Consider the following 15,000-nt stretch of genomic DNA (forward strand, 5'->3'; position numbering starts at 1 on the left):
TTTGTCCGTCTTATTGCCCGCGTGCGTTGGCGTACCTGGTTTCTGAAAGTGTGCGCGTCTCCCACGTGCATCTTAAACCATGCGTGGTCATTGCATGTTTTCGCTTGAGGAGATATCCATTTCCACCAGTGAGTAGTGTTCATTCGCCGCCGCTTCATCGCGATGTGCTTTTGACGTCTTTTTGCTTCTCTGTGCCGCCCGCCCTCCGTGCTTTCCGAAGGTGAGCGCATGGTTTCGCTTTGCAGTGCGCGCTCTGCAGCGTGGTGTTGTGGCGTGGTTCCGGTGAAAGTGCCTGTGGGTGACCTCGCGTGCGTCCGTAATTCCCTGCCTTCGGCCTACTCAGCGTGGACGTCATATCTGTCCTGTGACCTGCTGCTCAGTGCTCAGTGCTCAGTGCTGTGCTTGTGCAAGGCCTCTGGTGTGGGTGCCGTGTCCTACGTATCGCCCAACTAGGTTCTACTTGTGCCCCTTATTAATTCATTAATATGTGTCGTGTGTGTGTGTGCTCTTTGAGCAGTTTCCGTTCTTGTGCCGTCCGTCCAGTGAAAGGATTTTTTTATTTTTTTTTATTAAGTTACGGCGCTTGTTTTCGTGCAGCTCTACGTGGTCGTGTCCTCGTACGCAGTGGTGTGTTTGTGGAAAGTCTCTCGTTGTGTTGTGTTGTGCAGTGCAGTGCAGTGCAGTGCAGTGCAGTGCTGTGCGTGCGCCAAAGCCTCTGGATAAAAGAAAAAAAAATTATATATATATATAAATACACTTTTTTTTTCTAATTTTTTTTTAAATTAATTTTACATGTGGTAAGTATGCATGACTTATACCATCCTTTGTATTGATTTATTTGGGTCGTGTCTTTTTTTTCCACATTATTAGCCTTCTTGTTCTCCTCCTCCTCCTCCTCCTGCTTATCATTATTGTAGAAATGTTTTCCTTTTTCTTTTTTTCCTCTTTCTTTCTAAGCTTTTAGTTTCCACTAGAGTGTCAAACCGAATTTTTTATTGGTTTGCTTCGATTTGCGGGAGCACAAAAGTAATGTAGGACATTAAAATAGCACAACAAATAGAAGAACAAGAGGTATACAGGACAGGCGCTGATGTTGAGCTAGTTTCATTCAGGAAAAGTGAACATGTATATACACACGACAGGCAAAGCAGCACATATTCATAAGGGTAGAAGATATTTGAGCTGGGATGCTGGTGTCTCCCAGCACGATCAAACCATCCGGGGCTATTGCCGCCTTCTCGGCTGCCCTCGGCACTTATCGTGAATAAAAGCTATATATGTATGTTTACTTTTCCTGGATAAAACTAGTTGAAAGTGAGTGCCTGTCCTGTATACTCCTTGTCCTCGTCTTTTTTGCGCTATTTTATATATTTTACTAAGATGAACCAACAGCGTACCGTATTAACAAGAAAAAGAAGAAGCTAAAGTGATATTATATTTACCTGGTGCTTCTTTTCGTAATAGGCACTATTTCAAGAGTGCAAACGGGTATCTTTCCATTCATTCGTAGGGTTCGCTTATTTTCAGGTGCCGAGAAATAAATTGCTTTATTTAAATTTGATGGAGCAGTAAATGACAAGCTACATACATATCTGTCTTTCCTTGTTTTTTTTGTTTTTTTTGTGTTATATTTTAGCCTGAATTTAAAAGTTATCAGTCTGTTGGGTCGCCTAAAATACAGGTGATTGGCATTTGAGGTTTTTTTCTTTACAAGATAATGGTTGATTCAATTTAGCAAGTAAGCATCAATTGTGCTACTTTTTTTTTCCTTCACCTTAAATAGAGCTAAGCAATCAACTCGACATGACGGCTACTTAATTTGTCGCTTTCTTACCGCCTGTTTTCCGAAACTGTGTGCTTTCTTTTCGTCGTCATCGACTTTGGGCTGCCGCTCCAAGTCCATAGAGCCTTTTTTTTTTTCAGCTATCCCTGCCGTACACCCTTGTACTTCTATTCATCGTCAGACTAATAGACAGTTATATTTTCTTCCGTACAGTTCCAAGTTGGCGGGTCAGTTTCGGTTCGGCTGAAACTAACTCCTCGGTTCCGGTTTTTCGTTCGCTTCGGTTTTCGGTTCGACACTCCGGTCTTCACCGTGCATGGCACCCCCCCTTCCTTCCTTCCTTCCCTCCCTCCCTCCCTCCCTCCCTCCCTCCCTCCCTCCCTCCCTCTCTCCCCTCTTCTCCTCCCTGCAAGAAAACAAACTGTCGTTTCGAAATGTTTTCTTACTTGAACTGTGAAGGTTTTCAAGTGCATTTCCTTTCCTTCTTTATTGAGCGCACAATTCTAGAGTGGAACTTCCCTTCTGACATTGCAATAAAGTTTCCTGCACAAGGAAGAAAAACCTGCCATTTGACCTCCCTTGTGTGTGCAAAGTGTCAATGTTCCTATATTATGCTTGAACATGGTCTTTTTGTCTTCCTATTTGTCGCAGAAATCATGTATGTGTATGTATGTATGTATATATATATATATACCAATATCGCACTTTATGGATTAATCTTGCACGACCTGTGAAAACCACGGATCTCTGGCTTTCCTCACGTTCGATTTTCGAGCAATTTCTGAAGCTAGCTTGGGGAGATTGATTTCGCTCGCACACAATTCGAGGCGCGAGGACGGGCATGTACGAACGCCTACGTAGTCGGGACGGTAAACAAAACTTACACAAATTAAAATCCTGCGCAGATAATAAAAGAAAGAGCAACAAAAAAGTATGGGCGTCTTTCTTTACTAATTTCTTTTTTTTTTTCTTTTTTAGGATTGTAAGCGGACGGGCTTCTTAAACGATACCAAAAAGCGAGACACAATTTGACAAACGGGTCACGTCACAAGAAAGAAAGTCCCACATCCTCAAGCGTGTAAAAAATGCACGCAATATCTACAGTACTGGAATTGGAAGCGCTGCCAATCTCGCGTGCACTAGCCCAAATCGCGTTGCTCCCGCTCACGTCAAAGCGACACAGACCTCGTCGGAAAGGTACGCTTTCTGACGCGGTCAACCGGTAAAAACACTATATATTGTAAAATTCTGTACTTTGGACGTGATTAATTCAGACTGCTTTGCGGCTAACTAAGCGCGCGTTCCTTCCCAATGAAACGAAAGAGCGAGATTAGAAATAGAGGAAATAATTCCCGTGAAAAGAAAGAAATTCGTCTCTTATTGAGCTTGGCAGTAAAGCACGCGACATCTCCAGTATTCCGTTTGAAAGCGTTGTCCATGGCAAGTGCAGTAGTGTACAGTGTTCGGCTCTCGCCCAGTTGAAAGCGCCAGAAAGCCCGTGTCGCCTCGCGACACGGGTAACCGCTAGAAAACACGCACATTTTAAAGTCGCGTGATTTGCACTTGATTCCTCGGAAGTACTTTGTGGGAGACGAAGCGGGCGTTCCATGCCAAGGACACGGAAGAGAGAGATTAGAAATAGAGCGAACAATTCGCGTGAAAAGAATAATATTTGTCTCCTATCGAACTTGCCACAAAAGTAAGCGAGATTTCCAGTATTCCGTTTAAAAGCGCTGCCCGTCGCAAGTGCAGTAGTGTACAGTGTTCGGCTCTCGCCCAGTTGAAAGCGCCAGAAAGCCCGTGTCGCCTCGCGACACGGGTAACCGCTAGAAAACACGCACATTTTAAAGTCGCGTGTTTTGCACTTGATTCCTCGGAAGTACTTTGTGGGAGACGAAGCGGGCGTTCCATGCCAAGGACACGGAAGAGAGAGATTAGAAATAGAGCGAACAATTCGCGTGAAAAGAATAATATTTGTCTCCTATCAAACTTGCCACAAAAGTAAGCGAGATTTCCAGTATTCCGTTTGAAAGCGCTGCCCGTCGCAAGTGCAGTAGTGTACAGTGTTCGGCTCTCGCCCAGTTGAAAGCGCCAGAAAGCCCGTGTCGCCTCGCGTCACGGGTAACCGCTAGAAAACACGCACATTTTAAAGTCGCATGTTTTGCACTTGATTCCTCGGAAGTACTTTGTGGGAGACGAAGCGGGCGTTCCATGCCAAGGACACGGAAGAGAGAGATTCGAAATAGAGCGAACAATTCGCGTGAAAAGAATAATATTTGTCTCCAATCAAACTTGCCACAAAAGTAAGCGAGATTTCCAGTATTCCGTTTGAAAGCGCTGCCCGTCGCAAGTGCAGTAGTGTACAGTGTTCGGCTCTCGCCCAGTTGAAAGCGCCAGAAAGCCCGTGTCGCCTCGCGACACGGGTAACCGCTAGAAAACACGCACATTTTAAAGTCGCGTGTTTTGCACTTGATTCCTCGGAAGTACTTTGTGGGAGACGAAGCGGGCGTTCCATGCCAAGGACACGGAAGAGAGAGATTAGAAATAGAGCGAACAATTCGCGTGAAAAGAATAATATTTGTCTCCTATCAAACTTGCCACAAAAGTAAGCGAGATTTCCAGTATTCCGTTTGAAAGCGCTGCCCGTCGCAAGTGCAGTAGTGTACAGTGTTCGGCTCTCGCCCAGTTGAAAGCGCCAGAAAGCCCGTGTCGCCTCGCGACACGGGTAACCGCTAGAAAACACGCACATTTTAAAGTCGCGTGTTTTGCACTTGATTCCTCGGAAGTACTTTGTGGGAGACGAAGCGGGCGTTCCATGCCAAGGACACGGAAGAGAGAGATTAGAAATAGAGCGAACAATTCGCGTGAAAAGAATAATATTTGTCTCCTATCAAACTTGCCAGAAAAGTAAGCGAGATTTCCAGTATTCCGTTTGAAAGCGCTGCCCGTCGCAAGTGCAGTAGGGTAAATTGTTCGGCTCTCGCCCAGTTGAAAGCGCCAGAAAGCCCGTGTCGCAAAGCGACACGGGTAACCGCTAGAAAACACGCATCTTTTTCTTTTGTTAATCCCGTGCTTCTCACTTCGTTCCTTGAGAGGACTTTGTCGGAAACTAAGTGGCGGGGCCTTCCAAACGAAACCAATGGTAGAAACAATGAAGTGAGCAAAGAAGAGTAGTGTAAAGAAGGAAAATTGCCTATTATGAAGCCTGCCGTAAACACGCGCGATACCGCGAGCATTCGGATTAAAAGCAGTGACAATCTCACTTACTATAGCGCTCATTGTTCGGCTCTGACACAATTCAAAACGCATGAAACGCCCCGTGTAAATATTGGTTTACTTTGTAATAACAAAGTCGATAAACTTTCTGTTGACCATGTTAACATGAACTGAAAGTCGAAAAGAAGTAATCAGAGTGAAGCAGGGGTCAGCACGTTTTTAATAAAAAGCGAGAAATAATTTTTTTTATAGGGGTAGGATGTATGTACGTATGGAGGCACAGAGGAAAAAAAGAACATTTATATATATATATATACACACAAACATACATACATACATATATATATATAAGGAGAGAGAGAGGGGAAAAAAATAAGAAAGAAAGGACAAATAAATGATACTGAATAGAGTGAGAGACAGTAAGTCAGTAAGTCAGTCAGTCAGTCACCGAAACTGATAACCACAAACTATGTACAGAATGCTCTTGAAGGATCTTCTTTATACTTATCGGTGCTATTATGTGGAGGTGGGGTCTGTCGAGCGTTCGATTGGTGCGAGCGGCGTCTGACGACGTCGCCGACGCCTTTCGTCGCCGTCTCGGCCGCTGCCTCCGCCGCATGGTCGTTACAGCAAGGTACCTGCGATCTCTGGCGTCTGCCGTTGGGGTCGGTTCTCGGGTGCACCTGTGTCTTGAAAACGAATGCGAGAGGAGGGTGTTTCGGAGCGTCCGCGCTAACCGAACGGTGTGAAATGACGAGTGCGTTCTGACCGAAGGCCGGGGTGCGTCCTCGCGTCCTCACGGGACCTGAAAGCTCGGCAACGCTGCGAGGGCGTCGTCAATGATTTTTTTGGCGTACGACTTTCTGTTGCTACGACGAGAAAGAAATTTATGCGCTTCTTGCCGCGTCGGTACCGACCTCGGTCGGGGATATTCCGGCTGCGCGCTCGAACGTGCTTCATTTCTTCTTGGATTTGGAAGTAATTCCTAAGCGTTGTGTGTGTTTGCGGTTCGTAAGGGGCGCCTGACGGTGGCCCCGCGTCCGCGCGTTGGTATGGTTTTGGGCGACCCACCACGAAAAGATTACCTGGTTGATCCTGCCAGTAGTCATATGCTTGTCTCAAAGATTAAGCCATGCATGTCTAAGTACATGCCGAAACAAGGCGAAACCGCGAATGGCTCATTAAATCAGTTATGGTTCCTTAGATCGTTTCTTCCTACTTGGATAACTGTGGCAATTCTAGAGCTAATACATGCAGTGAGCCCGAAGCCCCTCGGGGCGACGGGTGCTTTTATTAGACCAAGATCAATCGGGCTTCGGTCCGTTTTGTGTGGTGACTCTGGATAACTTTGTGCTGATCGCACGACCACGAGCCGGCGACGTTTCTTTCAAGTGTCTGCCTTATCAACTGTCGATGGTAGGTTATGCGCCTACCATGGTTGTTACGGGTAACGGAGAATCAGGGTTCGATTCCGGAGAGGGAGCCTGAGAAACGGCTACCACATCCAAGGAAGGCAGCAGGCGCGCAAATTACCCACTCCCGGCACGGGGAGGTAGTGACGAAAAATAACAATACGGGACTCTTTTGAGGCCCCGTAATTGAAATGAGTACACTCTAAATCCTTTAACGAGGATCCATTGGAGGGCAAGTCTGGTGCCAGCAGCCGCGGTAATTCCAGCTCCAATAGCGTATACTAAAGTTGCTGCGGTTAAAAAGCTCGTAATTGGATCTCAGTTACAGGCGGGAAGTGCGTGGACACCACGTTACGGCCCGTGCTGAACATCATGCCTGTCGTGGCTTGGTTCCCTTCATCAGGTGCCTTGCTTTGGCCGGCGCGTTTACTTTGAAAAAATTAGAGTGCTCAACGCAGGCGATTCGCCTGAATAACAGTGCATGGAATAATAGAACAAGATCCTGTTTCTGTTCTGTTGGTTTTTGGAATACAGGATAATGATTAAGAGGGACAGACGGGGGCATTCGTATTGCGGCGCTAGAGGTGAAATTCTTGGACCGTCGCAAGACGAACTACTGCGAAAGCATTTGCCAAGAATGTTTTCATTGATCAAGAACGAAAGTTAGAGGTTCGAAGGCGATCAGATACCGCCCTAGTTCTAACCATAAACGATGCCAACCAGCGATCCGCCTGAGTTACTCAAATGACTCGGCGGGCAGCTTCCGGGAAACCAAAGTATTTGGGTTCCGGGGGAAGTATGGTTGCAAAGCTGAAACTTAAAGGAATTGACGGAAGGGCACCACCAGGAGTGGAGCCTGCGGCTTAATTTGACTCAACACGGGAAAACTTACCCGGCCCGGACACTGGGAGGATTGACAGATTGAGAGCTCTTTCTTGATTCGGTGGATGGTGGTGCATGGCCGTTCTTAGTTGGTGGAGCGATTTGTCTGGTTAATTCCGATAACGAACGAGACTCTAGCCTATTAAATAGGTGCGTGGTTCTCTGCACCTTGCACCCTTCTTAGAGGGACAAGCGGCTCCTAGCCGCACGAAACAGAGCAATAACAGGTCTGTGATGCCCTTAGATGTCCGGGGCCGCACGCGCGCTACACTGAAGGAAGCAGCGTGTTTTTATCCCTGTCTGTAAAGACTGGGTAACCCGTGGAACCTCCTTCGTGATTGGGATAGGGGCTTGCAATTGTTCCCCTTGAACGAGGAATTCCCAGTAAGCGCGAGTCATAAGCTCGCGTTGATTACGTCCCTGCCCTTTGTACACACCGCCCGTCGCTACTACCGATTGAATAATTTAGTGAGGTCTTCGGACCGATACCCGGAGCGGCCTTTCGGTTGCGCCGGTGTGTTGGAAAGATGACCAAACTTGATCATTTAGAGGAAGTAAAAGTCGTAACAAGGTTTCCGTAGGTGAACCTGCGGAAGGATCATTACCGGATGTTATTTGGCATCGTTTTGTCTTCTTCCTCTTGTACGGGGAATGGACTCGATGTGCGAATTTATCTGGCGCCGATCCCGACCAAGCTTGGATGCCGTCGGGACGGCACAAAAAAAAAACAACTGTGGTTCGGATGTGCCTTTTTCTTTGGGTGGCCTCCGTTCCTTTCGATGATGCGCCCAGCGGGAGCCCTCTGCTGCCTCGATTGAGAGGAGATTTCAAGTGCACCGGGACAATCCGCGGGTTACAAAAGGCGCATCGCCCCCTTTTTCGTCTCTTCTCGAGGATCGCCCTTTTGTTTTGATTAACGAAGAGGCGTTTGAGAAGAAGCTTTTTTTTGCGCTTTCGAGATGGCATGGGATGTGCCGGGCGCGAAAAAAAAAAACAACTTGTGTTTTGTCGTACTGATTGAAAAATCCAAAAACACGACTCTAAGCGGTGGATCACTCGGTTCTCGGGTCGATGAAGAACGCAGCCAGCTGCGAGACTTGGTGTGAATTGCAGGACACACTGAGCACTTACTCTTTGAACGCACATTGCGGCCTCGTGCCTTCCAGTGGCTTCGTCTGTGTGAGGGTCGGATCATAAATCAAGAGAGGAGAATTTGTTTTCTACCTCGTTTTGACTGTGTCGGATCGTGGGCAGCACGCAGTTTTATGCTTTCTTGCGTTGCGTTTTCTTTGAGCAAATGCACGAGTGGTGCGATTGCACGCGTGCGCTTAACCAGTCCTCCTCCTCCTACGAGTTTTTATCGAACACTGCATGGGAAAACGAAACTCGATGGATACCGTTTGTGGAAAATCCCGTACCAAAAAAATCTTTCGCACGTTGAACGGCGCTGTGACGTCGGTGCGTTAGAAACGGAGATTTGAAACGGTTTCTTTTCGATCGATTCTGTTTTCTTTGGCGTGGATGTTGTTCGAGTGGAAAAACCGTGGGACGGAGTTGGCGTTGGCGCGTTGAAACGCGGCGTCGGCAAATGTAAATCTCGTGGCGTTGATTTGCACAAAAAAAAGAAAAACGCTTCTGGGAGGAAAGTTTTTTGCGTCGTAGCCTTCCGTCAGTCTAAGACCTTCGCGTCCCCGATGAATACTGGAGCCATCCAGTAGGGGAATGCCGTTGGATTGCGCGCTTTCTTTTTTGTCGAATCGAAAGCGATGCAAAGCGTGTGTACAACAACTGTTAGTTCGCCATCCTTTTGTGTTTTTGACATGTGGTAAGGAGGCGAAGTTTTTGTTGGAAAGCGCACAAAATAAAAAAAAGATTGTCGACCTCACATCAGGCGAGACAACCCGCTGAATTTAAGCATATCACTAAGCGGAGGAAAAGAAACCAACAGGGATTCCCTTAGTAGCGGCGAGCGAAACGGGACCTAGCCCAGCACCGAATCCCTCGTCCTTGCCGGCGATCGGGAAATGTGGTGTATGGGAGGTAACGTTCCCGAGAGTTTTGCGGTGGTGCAAGTCCCCCTGACAGGGGCTTGACCCAGAGTGGGTGCCAGGCCCGTCTCCGCCACTGCTCTCTCGGGATGGAACCTCCCGTGAGTCGGGTTGCTTGAGAGTGCAGCCCTAATTGGGTGGTAAACTCCATCTAAGGCTAAATACGTCCGAGAGACCGATAGTTCACAAGTACCGTGAGGGAAAGTTGAAAAGAACTTTGAAGAGAGAGTTCAAGAGTACGTGAAACCGCTTAGAGTAAAACGGGTGGGCCCTCGAAGCTCGAGGGCGGTGGGATTCAGTTTCGCTGTGACGTGGAGCGGTGTCAGCGTCTTGGTTTACGGGCTCTCCTTGTGGGGGCCCGTTCCGGCTGCCCGCGCGGTGCCGCGCACTTTGGAACGCATTTTCCACCGTCGGTAGGACGCCGCGACGGGCACGGGTAACCCTTTCAAGAACGACTTTGAGTCCGGCCGCTGGAGGTGACCGGCGACGGCCCTTGTTTGGCTGTCGTGGGAGTTATACCTGGCCGGTAATCGAGTACGTCACCCTGCCCAGGCCTCATGGGCTACTCCCTTCGGGGAGGCCCGAAACGATGCCCTCCGGAATGCGGAGCGGGAAACCCGGCTGGGTCAACGGGTCGCCTGCCTTACGCCAGGTATTCGCCTGACGTTCGGTGTTTGGGGCTCGGAACCGGCGAGGCGGGTTCTTTCCGCGGAGGGTCGTCATGGTTGGCGGCGAGTAGGTCGGTAACCCACCCGACCCGTCTTGAAACACGGACCAAGGAGTCTAACATGTGCGCGAGTCAATGGGTCCCTCAAAACCCAGAGGCGCAATGAAACGTGAAGGCGCGGCCTCGTGCTGTGCCGAGTTGCGATCCCGGGCCGCCCAGGGGTCCGATGAAGGGAGCAGCAACGGCCCGCCCCACACGCTCACGTCGTGGGGGCGGCGCTAGAGCGCACACGTTGGCACCCGAAAGATGGTGAACTATGCCCGGGCAGGGCGAGGCCAGAGGAAACTCTGGTGGAGGTCCGAAGCGCTTCTGACGTGCAAATCGATCGTCCGACCCAGGTATAGGGGCGAAAGACTAATCGAACCATCTAGTAGCTGGTTCCCTCCGAAGTTTCCCTCAGGATAGCTGGCGCTTGTTGCCGAGACCAGTCACACCTGGTAAAGCGAATGATTAGAGGCATTGGGGTCGAAACGACCTCAACCTATTCTCAAACTTTCAATGGGTGTGTCGGAGGCCTTCTGGTCTGAGGCCTCCGGAAGCGATGAGAGTGCCAAGTCGGCCACTTTTGGTGAGCAGAACTGGCGCTGTGGGATGAACCAAACGCCGGGGTAAGGCGCCCGATGCGGGACGCTCATGAGATCCCATGAAGGGTGTTGGTTGCTTAAGACAGCAGGACGATGGCCATGGAAGTCGGAACCCGCTAAGGAGTGTGTAACAACTCACCTGCCGAAGCAACTAGCCCCGAAAATGGATTGCGCTCTAGTGTCGAGCCTATCCCCGGCCGCTGCCGGCAGATGCACGCAAACAAGGGGGTGCTAAGCTGCAGCGAGTAGGAGGGCCGCTGCGGTGAGCGTTGAAGGTGTCGGGCGTAAGCCCGCCTGGAGCCGCCGCTGGTGCAGATCTTGGTGGTAGTAGCAAATACTCAAGTGAGAACCTTGAGGACTGAAGTGGAGAAGGGTTCCATGTGAACAGCAGTTGAACATGGGTCAGTCGGTCCTAAGGAAAAGGAGAAGTTTTTTCCGAAGCGGGAGCACTTTTTTGCAGTGGAGAGAGCCCCGCAGTGACCGAAAGGGAATCGGGTTAATAATCCCGAACCCGGACACGGAGATTGGTCCTTCGGGGCCCAGTGCGGTAACGCAAACCAGCTCGGAGACGCCGATGCGAACCCCGGGAAGAGTTTTCTTTTCTCTGTAAGGAGATCGAGTCCCTGGAATGGGTTCGCCCCGAGATAGGGATGGTGGCTCCGTAGAGCAGTGCGGTTCTTGCGCTGTCCGGTGCGCTCGCGTCGGCCCTTGAAAATCCGAGTGAGGGAGTGTGATTTTCGTGCCGGACCGTACCCACATCCGCAGCAGGTCTCCAATGTGAACAGCCTCTAGTCGATGGACCAATGCAGGTAAGGGAAGTCGGCAAAACGGATCCGTAACCTTGGGATAAGGATTGGCTCTGAGGACTGAGCCGGTCGGGCTGGGGACCTGAAGCAGGAACGGCACTGCACCGGGACTGGGCGGGGCTCGCCGTTCACGCGGCGCGGCCAAGCCCGGACCGGCGTCGGGACCTTCCTGTGGAAAGCCTCAGCTGCGCGGCGTCTGAGGGCTTCGTGCCCAAAGTGCTATGCTTCGGCCGGCAAAAAACAGTCAACTCAGAACTGGCACGGACCGGGGGAATCCGACTGTCTAATTAAAACAAAGCATTGCGATGGCCGCTGGTTGGTGTTAACGCAATGTGATTTCTGCCCAGTGCTCTGAATGTCAACGTGAAGAGATTCATCAAAGCGCGGGTAAACGGCGGGAGTAACTATGACTCTCTTGTGAGCGGGCTTAGCGCACGCGTTGGATCACAGAGGGTAGCCCCGATAGGATCACCCTATTCGGCGTTTGTTTCGAGTTTGGCCGCTCGGAGCACCTAGTTACTCGGGGAGTTGGAGCGTGACCATAAAGTTCGGACCTTGACTATGGATCACGGTAGAGCCTCCGACTTCCCACGGGATGTGTACCTCCTCGATGGTACCGCTGGAAACGGTTGTCTGAACACCGGCCAAACCACGTCCCAAACCCAGGATCTACGGGGAAACCCTCCCCGCAGGTTCAAAAGCGGCTCGGCAAGTCCGAAAACCCACAAATCGGAAAGCCACGGGTCAATGCCCGACGCTCCGAGCCCTAAGCGTTGCTTGTCAGCCAGAAGGTCGCAAGGTGGACCCGGAGCGGAGGCTCCTCCCGGCGGACCCGAGCGGGATCTGTCGGAGGTGGCTGCTCGGAAGTCTGCACCGAAAACAGGAAAGCAAAAGGACAAAGCTAAGACCAAGCACAAGGCAAACACGATGACTGTGCTCCCAAGGTCTAGCAACCACAGAAGGAACGAGGATGCACGATTCGGCGTGCAGTCCGTAGAGCCAAAGCAGAATAGTGCGGGGCGACCACTTCGGCAGGGGGAACTGCCGGAGGAGGCCGAGCGAGAGATCTGCCCCTCCTTGGGTAACAAACACCCAGAGGAAGAGTTGGAGGACACTGAAGCGTCCCAGCGGAGAAGACGGCAAAAGGCAAGCCAGTACCACGCCACTGTAGCACCCCCACGAGGACATGTCGGGGTAGGTATCCGCCCAGAGCCATCAGAGACCGCAAGGGAACACGTGATCCCCGGAATCCACTCTGACTCCCGCGGGAGCCGTAAGGCGGCCCGCACCAAGGAGGGTCCCGAAGAAGGACCCCAGCAGAAGCCTAGGTCCCGGAAGAAGCCACTGATGGTGTTTACACCTAGGGCCGGCGCCGGGCCACTGATGGCGACTGCAGAGTCAGTGGACGAAGCGGGTTCCCAACGCGCTAAAGGGGCGCGGGCCAAACAGTACCATGCCGCAGGAGCACCCCCACAAGGAATAGTGGCGGGAGGTATCGGCTCGCAGCCTTCTGACACCGCAGGGAGCCGAAAGGTCCACTCAACTGACTCATTGAAGCGGACAAGGCACGAACCTAGGCAAAGTGGATGGTCGTCAGGTGCAGCTGTCGGTGCCCCTAGGTGTGGGGATCACCCCATGATGGAGCCCCGCACGGGGGAGCGCACCTCGGCGACCGCCACCGTAGCAAGGATGGTGACTGCCCCAGACAATTTGACAGAGAGTGCCCACAGTCCTAGGTCTGGTCAAGGGCCACTGATGGACAATGGGCAAACGATGTCAAGGGACCAACGCAAACCCAGGCCCGCAATGAGGGTGCGCGTACCAAACACGTCCGTGACTCCTGAGTGTGGGGACCGCACAGAGATGGAGTACACATTCACAAGTGTCCATACTCAGAAGGACAAAAGAGCCCAACATGTATCTCAAACCGTTCTGGTGCGAGACAGTCAGCCAGTAGGCGCGGCAGCTGGAGGTTCGTCTCATCAGCGCTCTGAAAGCAGCTTAGCCCCGAAAAGTGACTGGTTGGAAACCAGGAGGAAGGAGAAACCCCTAGCCAGGAGAGCCCGTGACGAAACTGCGAAGTCCCCGTCTCATCAGCGGAATCTAAGCGGTGCGGGCACCCCGGGCAGGGGGGGGATCTTCAACCGGGTTACTCAGCGTGTGGAAACCCCCACCAAGCGTCCCGCTCGGGGCGCTGGAGGGATTGCGCTGGCCCAACCGAACCCCCATATCCCTACTCACCGAGGAGAAGTCAATCGCAGTGCAACTGTCCAAGGAGAGTCGGAACGCTCTGTCGCCCCTTTGTCGGGGGACACCCGGTCGACGATGTGGGTATCAGAGACCGGGGTGGACCGACAATCCTTGCCACATAAAGCGGCAACAGTTTGGACGGCGGAACAACGAGGAAATGGTGGCCAAGAAAGTGCGCACTCTGCAAATGCAGATGCATCAGCACTAGTCGCAGCCCTCCAGGATGATGAAGAGGCTCCTCTGGGAGAAACCAGAAATGCCACCCAGACTCAGCAGTCTACAACCCCATGTGCTACACCCTTCGAGTGCTCCGATTGTGGTCGGGCATTCAAGACGAAAGCGGGACGCACACTACATTCCAAGGCACGCCACCCAGTGGAAGCCAATGCGGAGGTAGTGGTGGAGCGAGTAAAGCCCCGATGGGAAGCTGAGGAGCGATACCTACTCGCTAAGCGAGAGGTAGAACTCCGACGCGCGGGGTCCAGGTTCTTGAATGTGGACCTGCGCAACTCGTTCCCTGCACGAACGCTGGAGTCGATAAAAGGACAAAGAAAGAAGGATGAGTACAAACAGCTGGTGCAGCGCCTGACTCAGGAGACAGTACCAGCTGGGAGCGTGACAGACGCTGAGGAAAAAGAGGAAGACCCCCGACCGACCGGAAGTGCCCAAAGCACCGAGGGGGAGTCGGCAATCCTTGAACACCTAAGGAAACTCATCCAGAAGCGATGCCCTCGGAAATTCCAGTCTGACATACTGTGGGACATTGCCAAACAGGCCTGTGAAGGGGTGGTTGTGTCGGCCAAACTCGACGACTATCTCCGGCACGTCTTCGTGTGTGACAAGGGTCCAAGTCATGGTCGCGCTGGGGACCGTCAGGCAAAGGGGCCGACGAGTCGCCGGAAAAGAAAGAGACGGGAATACGCCAGGATGCAGGAGTTCTTCCGGAAACGGCAGGGCGACTGCGCCCGGGGTGTCTTGGATGGCACTCCGGAAGTCCTGGTCGAGGACCCAGCCCATTTGCTTGCACAGTGGGAGGAAGTCATGTGTCCACCTGGGCACGAGATGGCTACTCCTACTACTGCAGTAATGCAGGAGGAGGGAACCTCGGAAGCAAAGGTAAATCTCTTCTATCCGGTGACATCGCGGGAGGTGACGAGTAATCTGCCACCCGTGAAGTCGGCCCCTGGGCCTGACGGGTTCACCGCGCGACTGTTGAGGACGGTTCCCAACACCACACTCGAGGTCATCATGAACCTAATGGCTCTGGTGAAACGCGTGCCGACGTCGCTGAG

At 51.6% G+C, this 15,000-nt stretch overlaps 2 non-coding genes across 2 annotated transcripts; both read left to right on the plus strand.

The window, feature by feature from the left end:
- The first annotated feature begins 6,081 nt into the window (after nt 1-6,081).
- Nucleotides 6,082-7,897, plus strand: LOC120847152. The gene has a single exon (XR_005717229.2). It is a non-coding gene; the product is annotated as a small subunit ribosomal RNA (ribosomal RNA).
- Nucleotides 7,898-8,329: 432 nt separating this feature from the next.
- Nucleotides 8,330-8,482, plus strand: LOC120847143. The gene has a single exon (XR_005717221.1). It is a non-coding gene; the product is annotated as a 5.8S ribosomal RNA (ribosomal RNA).
- The last annotated feature ends 6,518 nt before the right edge of the window (nt 8,483-15,000 follow it).

Source organism: Ixodes scapularis, unplaced genomic scaffold (genome assembly GCF_016920785.2).
Source record: "Ixodes scapularis isolate PalLabHiFi unplaced genomic scaffold, ASM1692078v2 ptg001158l_1___fragment_3__unscaffolded, whole genome shotgun sequence".
NCBI classification, from domain to species: domain Eukaryota; kingdom Metazoa; phylum Arthropoda; class Arachnida; order Ixodida; family Ixodidae; genus Ixodes; species Ixodes scapularis.